Genomic DNA, 14,979 nt, shown 5'->3' on the forward strand with positions numbered 1-14,979 from the left:
GTAGTATTTGTCTTACAAGAACGTGAATTTGTTCACATTTCTCCATGAAACCTGTTGAAAGAAGGTATGTTGTGTGGTAGGTACATAGACTACTCTTGCCATTTTTTAAAAAGCATCCAACTCAAACTGGGAATTGGGACAAAAGATAAATGTTGCTTATTTTATGATAATAATTCAAAGAGAATGTGGCGGTTATACTTGGAATAAAGATAAAAGAAGTATTTACGTGTTTTACAAGCTATTCAATTATTTGATGGCTGCTTATTGAAATGAAGAATCTGTCTACTAAACCACCTCAAACGCTAATTGTGGTGTAAACATAATTTGGCTTATAATTGCTTATAATTAGTTGCTTTTCAATTACTATTATGCTTTTTCTCAATGCAATTTAAGTTAATATAAAAGTGCCAAGAATCTTGGCAAGGTAAGTCCTTGTTAATTTGATAGAGGATAATTTAAACAGTGTCTACCAATTGGATTGGTCCTTTGTAAAATATATTATTTTTCTTACGCATCATTACCCCCTTGAGGCTCAAAGACCCTTGTACTAATTACTAAGTTGGTCAGTTAATCTCATTTGAATATTTTGCTAAACTTAATATGTCCAAAACATATCTTTGGCTCCCTCAGATGATTTACCACAGAGCAAACCTGAGTGATTTTTTTATTTTATTTATTTTTAAAGATTTTATTTATTTATTTGACACAGAGAGAGACAGCGTGAGAGGGAACACAAGCAGGGGGAGTGGGAGAGGGAGAAGGAAGCTTCCCATGGAGCAGGGAGCCCGATGCGGGGCTCAGCCCCAGGACTCTGGGATCATGACCTGAGCTGAAGGCAGACGGTTAACGACTGAGCCACCCAGGAGCCCTGCCTGAGTGATTTTTTTAAACATAAATCCAATTATGACACTTCCCTTAATATTTAAAAATCCTCCACTGGTTTCACCTTACACTTAAAAGCAAAATTCTTTACCTTAGCCTTCAAACCTTTACATGATGTGGTCCTCAACTAATTTTTCTCTAAGCCCATCTCCATTGTTCACTCCCTATGCCCTAGGCATACTGACTTTTCTCTTTTTAGGTCCTTTTCATTTGTCTCAAATGCTCTTTCTCCACTTTGTATAGCTTTTTCATTCTTTTCACTTAGCTCTTAGCCTAAATGTCACTGCCTCTGAGAGGTCACCTGTAGTAGTAAGGCATAGGCTAAACTAAGATAACAAGGAGACCCCCAAATACAGTAACTCAAGGAAAAGGTTGAAGTTTATTTCTCTTTCACATAACATCCAGAGGCAAGGAGGTGGTAAAGGGTGAGTGGGCAGCTCTGCTTTGGGAGATCATACAGGGACCCTGGTTCCTTCTCGCCTGTTCTTACCACAGGATACAATCTTCATTCACATGATTAAAGCTCATCCACATCTGTCTATATTCCAACCTGGAAAAAAAGAAAAAAGAGAAAATGCAGAAAAAACAATTTTCTTATGAAAATAAGACCTGGAAATTGCAATATCAGTTCTGCTCACTTAGTCACATGTTTACACCTAGCTGCAAGGGAGGCTGGAAAATATGGTTCCTACTTGGGTAGTTAGTTGCCTGGTCAAAACTTGGCCGATTCTATTACTTAAGAGGAAACAGGGAGAGAGTGGATGTGGGGGCCATTCTCCAGGCCTACCACACCTTTCCTTACTTTCTAATCTGCAGTAGCCAAGTAGATACTCCCTAACACACCATTCTGCTTTAATTCTCTGCATAATTCTTACTGTTCTCTTGTATTTACTTATTTGTTGATTGTCAGGTCTCTGTTGGATTTTAAGCTATGTAAAAGCTTGTTTGTCTTTGCTTAAAACTGTATAGCATTGCCCCAAAAAAGTATTTGGCACAATGTATTCAATCAGTATTAGCTGAAACATGAATTTTTAAGTGCCCTCCTGATAGATCCTGCTCTTTCAAACTAATCTTATCTCCCAGCATGCCCTCAAAGCCCCTCCCCCAATTCTTCACACTATAAAAATCTTATTCAATTTCCAATACTAGCCATAATTCCACATAACATTCTCTAGGACAATACTCTAGCACACACTGACTATATTATCTCTTGGTACATGGTAAATTACACAAACTTAGTTGCTTAAAACAGTACACATTTATTATCTCACTATTTGTGTGGGTCAGGAGTTTGCACATGGCTTAGCTGAGTCCTCTGTATCAGGGTCTCTCTCAAGACCACAATCAAGATACTGGCCTGTGCTGCAGTCCCATCTGAAGGTTTGACTAGGAAAGGAGCTGTTTCCTCATTCCCATGGTTGTTGGCAGAATTCAGTTCCTTACAAGCTACTAGACTGAGGGCCTTAGTTCCTTGCCATAGGTCCTTTGCCATATCTTGCTTCATCAAACCCAGAAACAGAGTATGCTAGTAAGCCAGAAGTTACAATCTAATATAACATAATTACGGAGTGGCATCCCATCAGCTTTGCACCATTATCATATTCTATTGGTTAAGAAAATTGGAATAACGTCACAAGTTCTACCCACACTGAAGGGGGTGGATTCCATTAGGGTGTGAATACTGGGAGTCAGGGATCATTGAGGGCCAGTTTAGAACCTACCTATCATCACGTTCAGAAGCATTTATTAATTTTTTAAAAAGATTTACTTATTTTTTTGAGGGGGGAAGGGGTGGAGGGAAAGGGAGAGAGAAACCTAAGCCAATTCCACACTGAGCGCGGAGCCCAACATGGGGCTCAGTCTCACGACCCTGAGATCATGACCTGAGCAGAAACTGAGAGTTGGAGGCCCAACTGACTGTGCCACCCAGCTGCCCCTCCAGGAGCATTTATAATTAAGACCACACAATTTACCATTTAATAGCTTCATTGTTGGTTTAATATGCCAACTAAACTGGCATATCCATATCTTCTATTTTGATATCCCAATCTCAAAACCAGGCACATATATAAGTTTTCATAAACTTTTGGAACAAATTTAATGTGATTGGGGGGTGTGCTAGAGCTGGCTTCTTCTTGTTTGCAAGAGCCACTTGTTAAGTTTTCAGAACTTTTAGGAGCCAATTGACACAGGTAGGTTGAATTGGCCACAGTGGGAGCATTTACTTCAAGGAAATTGGTAAACTCTACAATTAGGGTTCTCCATACCTTCTAAGATTCAGTTGTAAAACATTGACCAGTATACCACTGGTGGTCCCAAATCTGTCACATTCATGGTGTTGAAAACATCGTTTTCTCTAACATAAATGTGAGTTCCACCACCCAAGGCTATTGTGGGATTATAAGTGATAAAAGTGGCTTGGAAACTGCAGAACCTTATACAAGCTAAGACATGGCATTATCATTGCAAAGTACAGCAACAAAAGTACTGAGGAATACCTGATGTGTTCTACATTAAATTGTGAAACAAAAGTGCCCAGATATAATCTGTCCCCAAAACTGTTGACTTCATCGGTATGACTAATGTGAAAAAGAGAAGATATGCCAAAAGTGAAAATGCAGTTTTCTTTGGAATGATCCCCCTTACTGTTTTGTGTTGTATTTCAATTTATCAGACATAGGGGAAGGACAAGTAACATAAGAAAGTGAAACTAGTAAGAGAGAATAAGAATCTCAGAATATAGCAAATTTAGTGACGGTATTTCCTAGGCTGAATTAAATATTTAGCCACAGATATAAACTTAAAAATAAGAACAGATTGACAATGACCTTAATGGAAATGGGCAAAGCCATTTATAAACAATATAATGGCCATTGTCCTGGCAAAATATGCTAACAATTTTCTTATTTTCATCAATAATTAAATATTCAGTAAGCAAAGAATTTGTAATGTGCTGTTAGCAAATTTCATGTGGTTCATAAACACTTTGTTTTAGTTTTTAAATATTTAAGCAGATAGCCTCTTCAAAGGTTTTTTAATTTTTTCTTTGCGACTTTTTTTTTACTGTTTTTGAGCTCTACTTTTGTATTTTCTTTTTTTTTTAAAGATGTTTTTTATTTATTCGACAGAGAGAGACACAGCGAGAGAGGGAACACAAGCAGAGGGAGTGGGAGAGGGAGAAGCAGGCTTCCCGCTGAGCAGGGAGCCCGATGAGGGGGCTCGATCCCAGGACCCTGGGATCATGACCTGAGCCGAAGGCAGACGCTCAACGACTGAGCCACCCAGGCGCCCCATGTATTTTCTTTTTCTGTTATGACCTCAACTTGTACTCATTCTGTCATCTAAAGGATTAAATATTTTCAGATACTTCAAAAAGCTATTTTTCAAAATGTATAATTATGTTAAAATTAAAGACAATACAGGGGCGCCTGGGTGGCTCAGTTGTTAAGCGTCTGCCTTCAGCTCAGGTCATGATCCCAGGGCCCTGGGATCGGGCCCACATCGGGCTCCCTGCTCCGCAGGAAGCCTGCTTCTCCCTCTCCCACTCCCCCTGCTTGTGTTCCCTCTCTCACTGTCAAATAAGTAAATAAAATCTTAAAAAAAAAGACAATACATTTTTGAATTATAATTAACAATTTACAATTATAAAGTAAATTTATTATTTTTTATTTTTTAAAGATTTTATTTATTTATTTGACAGAGAGAGAGTAGAAGCAGGTGGAGCGGCAGGCAGAGGAAGAGTTGGAGAAGCAGGCTCCCTGATCCTAGGACCCTGAGATCATCACCGGAGCCAAAGGCAGACACTTAACCAACCGAGGCACCCAGGTGCCCCTAAGGGTAAGTTTTTAAATTTAATTTTTACAAATTTATGAAACATTAAATATTTTTATTAAAATTAAACTATTTGCCATTCTTGTATAACATGTCCATTTTGCTACTAATGTAAAGAGTCTGTATCACATTTCACGTATATTATGCCCATACCTACCTACACATAAATTATTTTTTTTAAAGTAGGCTCCACACCCAACACAGGGCTTGAACTCAAAACCCTGAGATCCAGACCTGAGATCCAGAGTTGGATGCTCTATTGACTGAGCCACCCAGGTGCCCCTACATAAATTTAAGAACAATATAAAAGTGTTCAGTATTGAAAATTTTCCTTAGCCATCATGTTCAACTGTTTGAATTTTCACCCTAATTTGCGAGTATCCCTGGTGTCCTGAGAGAAGCAAGAAAATGGATACTTCGTACCAGGAAAAGATACTTCATGAGGCCCAAAGTTATTGCATTCACAAAAAGGAAGAATTTGACAGTTATTTTGTCTCTTATCAGTTTCTGCTATTCAAATTCTCCCCACATTCCAAAGGTCTTACTTCTATGTCAACAGCACCATAAACCATAAAACTTCATGGCATTTGTATTCAGTTGCCTTTTGCATAGTGAACATAGGGCGAGAGATATGGGAAAGTATTTCCCTGGGGTCTAATTGGTGTTATTTCCAGAAGTGGAAGTGTTTAAGTTTAAACACCTTAAGCTTAAGATGTTTAAGTTTATGAGTCACACTATGCCAACGATGTGCCTTGAATTTCAAGTGACAGGGGTACTCATATGTTATTTAATAAGTGCTTTTTGGGTGTATATCTGTGACATGCAAAGGCAGGGTCCTTCTTGCTGGGTCTAAGGTACTGGTTTCAGAGTTCACTGTAGCCTCTAACAGCTTTTTATACCTGTGGCTTAAAGCCCCAACTCCCCACCTCTTTCCTAGTCCTTCTATGCCACTGGTAGATTAAGTTTTCTTAGAAGTTTTTAATCTCTTGGGTCCCACCAGCCATTCTTTTTGTTGTTGTTGTTAAAGATTTTATTTATTTATTTGACAGAGAAAGACAGTGAGAGAGGGAACACAAGCAGGGGGAGTGGGAGAGGGAGAAGCAGGCTTTCTGCTGAGCAGGGAGCCTGATGTGGGGCTTGGTTCCAGGAATCTGGGATCATGACCTGAGCCCAAGGCAGACGCTTAATGACTGAGCCACCCAGGCGCCCCCCACCAGCCATTCTATCTCAAAAAATCTGTCAGATTGAAATAAAAAAGCCCTGGGTGCCTGGCTGACTCAGATGGTAGAACATGCAACTCTTGATCTCCGGTTGTAAATTTGAGCCCCATATTGGTGTAGAGATTATTGAAATAAAAAAGCCCGCATTCACTGAGGGAAAATATTTCAGAAATTCAGTTATTGTATCTATTGCTTACAGTAAATTTTTAAGTCAAGTTCTTTTGAATTTTCAATTTTAAGTTCTAAGGGAAGATTAGCCCCATTCTCTCCCTCTCAGGTCAAACATCTACTTTCAGAAAGCAACTCAAAACTTCTCAGAGTTTGGAGATTCATACTCTGTAGAAGCTGAATACCTCTAAGTCAAAGAACTCTATCTATATACTCACATTTCAGGCTCACTTCAAGAGGAGAAAAACCTCAAGGTGCCTGGGTGCCTCTGTTGGTTGAGTATCCAACTCTTGATTTTGGCTCAGGTCTCAGGGTACTGGGATCCAGTGCTAGGCAAGGAGGCTGCTTAAGATTCTCTCTCTTTGCCCTGCCCTCCCACCTGGTGCATGGTGCTCTCTCTAAAAAAAAACAAAAACCCCGAAAAACACACCCTCAACTTGGTCTTTCTATGGTGAAGCCCACAAGTTCAGAAGCCAAGAGTTTACAATCTCTTTTGTAGTGCTTAAATAGTTACAGCCAAGTATCAGATATTCAAAGAAAACCTTCAACATTTAGAGAGAAATCAAAGTAAATAGGAAAGAGAGGAAACCAGAGGAAACAGAAATAATGTAGGCAGTAGAAGTAAACTTCTAAGAAAAAAGACCATAATTATACACCATGGGGATAGGAGAAATTATTCTATCCATAAAAACAAAATTATTCTATCCAAAAACATTGTGGATGTGAGTATTCATACTACATAAATTTATGTATGTAGTATGAATACTACATAAATAAGAAATGTTCAAAGAACAAAAGAGAGTGCTTGAAAATTAAAAATAGGATAGCTGACAAAAAAAAAAAAGGAGGAGATAAATTTGAGGAAATCTCTGGGGCACCTGCGTGGCTCAGTGGATTAAGTGTCTGACTCTTGATCTCAGCCAGGTCTTGATCTCAAAGTTGTGAGTTCAAGCCTCACACTGGGCTCCACGCCTAGTGTGGAACCTACTTAAAAAATAAAAATAGGGTACCTGGGTGGCTCAGTTGGTTAAGCGACTGCCTTCGGCTCAGGTCATGATCCTGGAGTCCTGGGATCGAGTCCCGCATCGGGCTCCCTGCTCATCAGGGAGTCTGCTTCTCCCTCTGACCCTCCTCCCTCTCGTGCTCTCTCTCTCATTCTCTCTCTCTCAAATAAATAAATAAAAATAAAAATAAAAAAATAATAGTTAAGAAATCTCTGAGAGCGGCACCTGGGTGGCTCAGTCGGTTAAGCATCGGCCTTTGGCTCCGGTCATGATCCCAGGGTCCTGGGATCAAGCCCCGCAACACGCTCCCTGCTCAGCGGGGAGCCTGCTTCTCCCTCTCCCTCTGCCCGCTCATGCTCTCTCTCACTCACTCTCTCTCTCAAATAAATAAAATCTTTTTAAAAAATAAAAAGAAGTGTTTAAGTTTTTTTCATGGCTTATTCTCTTGTACTCTCCTTATTTGGGAAAGATAATAACTGGAAGAATTGGAGCAATAATCTTTCACTATAAATGTTATCTCTCTTAGGATATCTTCATTTGGAGCTGAAGAATAAAAGCTTTTCTGGCACCTGGAAACAGGGTTTAGTTGGTCATTCAAAGCTTCCACTCACTCTGGAAGCTAGAGAGGTAAGTAGGAACCAAGAACCTTTCATACACCCCATTTTTTAAAAGATTTTATTTTTAAGTAATCTCCACACCCAACATGGGGCTCAAACTCACAACCCAGAGATCAAGAGCCACATGATCCACTAACTGAACCAGCCAGGTGCTCTCCCTTCCCATTTTTAATAGAACAAACTATATCTGCCACAAACCGAAAGCCTACCTTGTTTTGTAATAAGAATATGCTGATAGGATTTGACATTTCTACCATCCATAGCCTGAACTCCCAAGCTGAAAGAAACTTAAAAACGGCCAACAAAGTCCAACTTCAACCTATACGGTATCTGGTAACTTGAGATACTATTTGTTTCCCTCTCACCCCAATCCCCTTCTCAGAGAATCTGCCCAACCCACAGTCCCTGGAAGGGGCAGCCCTACTTCCATTAGACCCTGTCTCCTGAACTGTGGCTGATTGGACGAGGGGAGAACACCTAACCCAGTCAGGTTCTTTTGCTTGATTATTTGAACCCAGAGACCTAGACATTGAGTCAGTAACTCTGTGGAGGAAACTAGAGCTATAAGATCAGGTAGGCTAAAGAGTGGCAGTCATTTTTTTGCTGTATACATGCAAATAAACTGAGAAATCTGGTCCTCAGAGATATGCCATAACCTGGATGTGCCAAAGGAAGCGGAAATCCTACAGCTCTAGAGAAAGATAGAGAAAGGAATGGTCTGACAAGTTGGACTATTTCTATATTTGTGTTGGGAACCATGAGATTTCTCCTCTGGGACTTCTCTCTCTTTTTTAAAAGATTTATCTATTTACTCTAGAGAGAGAGAGAGAACATGCGCACGTGCAGAGGGAGAAGGATAGAATCTCAAGCCGACTCTGCACCGAGTGTGGAGCCCAATGCTTGACTCAATCCCATGACCCTGAGATCATGACCAGAGCTGAAACCAAGAATCAGAAGCTCAACCCACTGAGCCACCCAGGAGCCCCTCCTCTCTGGAACTTCTAATTACCTCCTTTTTACTTGAGTTAATTTGGATAGCTTTCTTTTACTTGTAACCAAAGAATGAATCCCTGACTGAATAGTTTTTAAAAGTTCATTTTTGGCACCCATGACTCTATCTTTTCATACCTCTCTAACCATCAGGTCCTCTGTAATTTGTTTTAAGTTATTTGGGAACACAGAAATATCCAAGGAAAGACATTCCCCCCCCCTTTTTTTAAGATTTTATTTATTTGAGAGAAAGAGAGAGCATGAGCAGCAAGGAGGGGCAGAGGGAGAGGGACAAGCAGACTCCCTGCTGAGCAGGGAGTCCAATGTGGGGCTCGATTCCAGGACCCTGGGATCATGACCTGAGCAGAAAGTAGACACTTAACCGACTGAGCCACCCAGGTGCCCCAAGAAAAGACATTTCCTTGCAATGTCCTACAGAAGGGATGCCTGGGTCTTTTAGTTACAGGAATTCAGAGGTGCTTAAAGGATCATCCCTTTAAGACTCAGCCTGCTCTTCAGCAGTTCTGATAGATGTTGGAAGAAACCAGAGGATGAACCTGATGAATAATCTACATAATTTGATGCCATTTATTAACTTAGAATTATATCAAACTATAATTTGTGAGTCAAAGTTACAAGATTTGTTATGGTTTATTGTTGTTTCAGTACTCTTTTGTAAAATAAAGCTATTACATCTTGGTTGCAAGATTCCTAACCATCAGTTTTTCTATAGATTTATTTTTTTATTTTTTTAAAGAGTGGGAACAGAGGAGGAAGGAGAAAGAGAATTCCAAGCAAACTGTGTGCTGAGTGAGGAGCCCAACTCAGGGCTCAATTTCACGACCCTAAGATCATGACATGAGTTGAAATCAAGAGTTGGATGCTCAACCAACTGAGCCACCCAGGCACCCCCATTTTTTTTTTACAGATTTAATACATACAGTTACAATACTTTAAGTGTACATGGACATTTTTAGAAATTTTTCCTTTATTTCCTTAAATCTCAGGATTCTTAAAAATCTGAAAAAAGAGGAATTTTGCAAAAAACATGAATTTGATTGAAGTACCAACCTAGATAGACTTTATCTGCTAGAGAGCCAAGATTCTAAAGTAATGGAGAATTTGAAATGAAGAAAGTTATTGTTTAAAAGCATAACTTTAAGGGGTGCCTGCGTGGCTCAGGTGGTTGGGTGTCTGACTCTTGATTTCAGCTTAGGTCATGATCTCAGGGTCACAAAACTGAGCCCTGCCTCAGGCTCCACGCTCAGCACAGAGTCTGCTTGGAATTCTCTCTTGCTCCCCCTCCTTGTGAGCACAGGCGCATTTGCTCTCTCTGTTGCTCTAAAATAAATAAATAAATAAATAAATAAATAAATAAATAAATAAATAAAATCTTTTTTTTTAAAAGATTTTATTTATTTATCTTACAGAGACACAGCGAGAGAGGGAACACAAGCAGGGGGAGTGGGAGAGGGAGAAACAGGCTTCCTGCAGAGCAGGGAGCCTGATGTGGGGCTGGATCCCAGAACCCCGGGATCATGACCCGAGCCGAAGGCAGATGCCTAACAACTGAGCCATCCAGGAGCCCCTAAATAGATATCTTTTAAAAATAAAATAAAAGTGTACCTTTAATACATTCAGTAAATTAAAGTCTATAAACAAGATAAAACTCTCCTTTGTACACTGACATAATTAATGGCCTGATAATGCTTTGCTGGACAATAATACTTTCAGGTCCTCACCATCAGATGTTGAAAACACTGTCCCACATGACAGTCAAATTCATGCTCTTGCTCTCTCTCTCTCTCATTCTCAAATAAATAAATAAAATCTTCAAAAAATGTAAAGTTACATTTTTTGTGGAGTTTTTTCTTGGTCCCTTGTTGAAACTTTATTTTAACAAATACAGTATTGAGATCTCTATTTGAGAAAGTCTCTGCTGAGTAATTCTCAAAATAGAGAATTTTTAGCTATGTACTCAGAGAATGTGGAGAGAACCTCCCCAGGTAAATATTTGTAAACATACCTAATCTTCACATTACTAACAGAGCCAGTTTAGTATTATTCAAAATCCACAATTGTAGGGGTACCTGGGTAGCTCAGTCAGTTAAGCATCCAGCTCTTGGTTTCAGCTTAGGTTGTGATCTCAAGGTCCTGGGACTGAGCCCCGTGTCAGACTCTGCGCTGAGTGCAGAGTCTGCTTGAGATTCTCTCTCCCCCTGCCCCTCCTACTTGTGCGCGAGCTCTCTCTCTCAAATAAATAAATAAATCTTTAAAAAGAAGAAAACCAAAATCCACAATTGTAGTTTTCAACTTAGCAAAATTTTGTTGTCTGCTATGTACTTAGCACTATGTGAAAGCATAAGATGAGGACCCTTCAAAGGACCATACATAAAATGCATGAAACTAGGAATTTATACATCTCAGTGTAAATTCAACTAATGAATTTCAGTCCATAGAATGAAAGAATTACAAAAATTTGAAGTAGGAGAAATCATACTGTTAAGAAGAGTAGGTAACTTTTTGTATAGGCAAACATCAGATAATTATGGGTACTCTGGTATCTGGTCATATCACAAAGTACGCATTTTTTTTCTTTTTTACGAAGTATGCACTTTTATTTATTTATTTTTATTTTTATTTTATTTTTTAAAGATTTTATTTATTTGTCAGAGAGAGAGCACAAGCAGGGGGAGTGGCAGGCAGAGGGAGAAGCAGGCTCCCTGCTTAGTGGGACTTATGTGGGACTCAATCCCAGGACCCTGGGATCATGACCTGAGCTGAAGGCAGATGCTTAACCAACTGAGCCACCCAGGAGTCCCCAAAGTATGCAGTTTTAAAGTAGAGTCCTCTTTAAATGACTTTCAAATTCTGAGATACTAAAAACCATACATTTATTTATAAGTCAGTCACAGTGTTTATAATCATTAAATCCTTATGAAAGTAAGGTGGACCAAAAATGAAAATCATCATTACCGTGGATGAAAGAAAATAAATTGTTTCTACCCTTGGGTAATTAAAAATTAAAATATCTTATGAGTTTAACTATGTATGACAAGTTAATTTTTATCTACTTTGAATAGTGAAGTCACAGTACTGTTTGTTTCATATCTAAATGAAATGTGAAAGTTTTCCATTCATTTTGATATTTCTATAACCTATTTCATACCTAGTATTACTTGCACTAAGCCTTAAAAAGAAAATAACCTTTTTGTTGCTTATAAGCTTAGTTTTCCTTAAGACTATTCCTAAGAAAAACAATATTTAAAGAATTAATCATTTCACTTTATTACTTTTATTAATTTTCCATGGCATATTTTAAAGCTTAATTTTTTTAAAGAAAGCAATTATGTGAACAAAGTATTACAGTACTTATAGCTTAGTTTTGTGCAAATAGGCTGGTTTGATGTGTACACTTCAGCCACTTAGAATTATAATTACATTGAAGGAGAATTTACTTTGTGCACTCACATTATACTTCCACCCAAGGAATTACATAGAAAGAAGTGATTCCTTTCTCCTTTGTACTCATTTATTTTCCTTTTCGTGCACCTGGCTGACCTACATAAAAGTTAGTTGCAGCTTGTTTAAATTCAGTCTCTGGTGTGAAGTTGTGTATTGCTTAACTGTAACCCAAAGTGTGAGAATGGGAGTGTCGGTGTTTCTCAACAGCAGTGTCTTTAGCAATTAAGGTGTGGCATCACTAGAACTGCTGAACCCCATTCCAGTCAAACGCGCTTCTGTTCTGCATCTTCCATTGTGGAGTAAACTTTCTAATATATAGATTCTAATTTTTAAATAAAGAAAAAAAAGAGCTAGAAAAAAAAAAAGAACAAATATCACCATCCAAAACCAAGACTCATCCATAGTGTCTGAAAATTCCTGGACATAAAGAATTGGTCACTGGATTTTCCTTCATCCCTGCCAAGTTCTGCCTCCTCTGAGTAGGTTCCCCAACAGGAGATGAGAGAGGGTGGCAGGGAAATGTTGCTAAGTAACAAATGGCGTACAGTTGTGCAGTGGGCCTATCAGATGGCACAACCTTGAGCTTTGTGCTGGCTTACAACCATTCTGCAATATAATAAAAGAGCTGCAATATTATGTAGATACGGAGGCAAAATAGAGAGTTCCTAACCTCAGTTGTTAGTCCAGAAAGTCAGGTAGTTGAAAAATGACATGGTTACTTATACCTATGAATTTTTCTTGTTAGTCTTATTTTTTTCCCAGAACACTTTTATGTTTAGTCATCATTTTTATGTATGCATGAATTAATTAACTAATTAATCCAATCATTCATTCAACAACTATTCACTGAGTACCTATTATGACATTTTGCTAGGTCTTAGCTATTGAAATTGAGACTCTTATAATAATATTGTGTTTCCATAAGCAGTTTGTTATAAAAATGAACAAGAATAGAGATCAAAATCAGCAATTCCTTCAATCAGTTATTATTGTTGCATTTTATTTTTGAGGTAATGTTAGAATTCGAGCCTTTATTTGATAGGCCTATGAGTTAGAAAACAGTTATTTCCCAACTGTTAAAGGAGGTGGGGAGAAAGTCTAAACATGAATAGCTACATAATACACATTAGAAAATCCATTAGGTTATAGAAGAATTTACCAGGGTTCCCTTTTAAAGAGCAGCTTTCAGTTGACTTTAATCAATTTATATATATTTTAAAGTTTTATTTATTTAAGTAATCTCTACACCCCGTGTGGGGCTCAAAGTCACGACCCCAAAATCAACAGATGCATGCTCTTTCGACTGGGCCAGCCAGGTGTCCCAATTTAGACACATTTTAAAGGGGTGCCTGGGTGGCTCCATTGGTTCAGCCTCCGACTCTTGGTTTTGGCTCAGGTTGTGAGATCATGCCCCCTGTTGAGCTCTACACTCAGTGGGGAGTCTGATGGAGATTCTTTCTCTTCCTCTGCCCACCTTCCACCCCTCTCTCTCTAAAATAAATAAATAAATCTTAAAAAAAAAAAAAAGCCGGGGCACCTGGGTGGCTTGGTTGGTTAAGTGTCTGCCTTCAGCTCAGGTCATGATCTTGGGGTCCTAGGATTGAGCCCTGCATCAGGCTCCCTGCTCAGCGGGGGGTCTGCTTCTCTCTCTCCCTCTGCCCCTCCCTCCTGTTCATGCGTTCATGCACACTCTCTCTAATAAATAAGTAAAATCTTAAAAAAAAAAAAAGCAGCACATTGGATTGCCTGGCTCACTCATTTGGAAGAGCACATGACTTTTGATCTGAGGGTCCTGAGTTTGAGTCAAACTTGTGTGTAGAGATTATTTTTAAAAAGGGTGTAGGGGCACCTGGGTGGCAAAGTCCACTGAGCGTCCAACTCTTGGTTTCAGCTCAGGTTATGATCTCAAGGTTGTGGGATCAAGCCCCTCATCAGGCTCTGGGCTGAGTGTGGAGTCTGTGTGGGATTCTCTCTTTCTCCCTCTGCCCCTCCCACTTGTGCTCTCTCTCACTCTAAAATAAATAAATAATTTTTTTAAAAAAAAGGAGTGTAGAGTATAGAGCTCACATGCACACAAAAGCACATTACTGTCTAAAGTGAGCTGTACCTGCTACTCATTTTTGCATATTCAGCCCCTATTCTTTGTCTAGTGTAACTTTCCTTTTTTTTTTTCCCCTGGCCGACTTAATATGCCTAAAATATATGAATAATGCTAACATTTATTGACTGCTTAATTTATACAACCTGGAGTCATGTTAAATACTACATGCTTTATCTCACTTAGGTTTTAGGAAGTAGATACTGTTTTTTTTTTTTTAGAGATTTTATTTATTTATTTGACAGAGAGAGACAGTGAGAGCAGGAACACAAGCAGAGGGAGTGGGAGAGGGAGAAACAGGCTTTCCACTGAGCAGGGAGCCCGATGTGGGACTTGATCCCAGGACCCTGGGATCATGACCTGAGCCGAAGGCAGACGCTTAACGGCTGAGCCACCCAGGCGCCCCGTAGATACTGTTATCTCCACTTTACAAATAGTAAAACTAAGGTTAGTTATGTTCATTGCAGCATTATTTACAATAGCTAAGATATGGAAGCAACCTAAGTGTCCATCAATAGATGAATGGATAAAGAAGATATGGTATCTATACACACAATGGAATATTACTCAGCTTTAAAAAAGAATGAAATATGGAGATTTGCAACAACGTGAATGGATCTTGGGTATAATGCTAAGTGAAATAGAGAAAGACAAATACCATACAATTTCACTTATATGTGGAACTTAAGAAAGAAGACAAATAT

The sequence above is a fragment of the Zalophus californianus genome, chromosome 7, assembly GCF_009762305.2.
Source record: "Zalophus californianus isolate mZalCal1 chromosome 7, mZalCal1.pri.v2, whole genome shotgun sequence".
Taxonomy (NCBI): Eukaryota; Metazoa; Chordata; class Mammalia; order Carnivora; family Otariidae; genus Zalophus; species Zalophus californianus.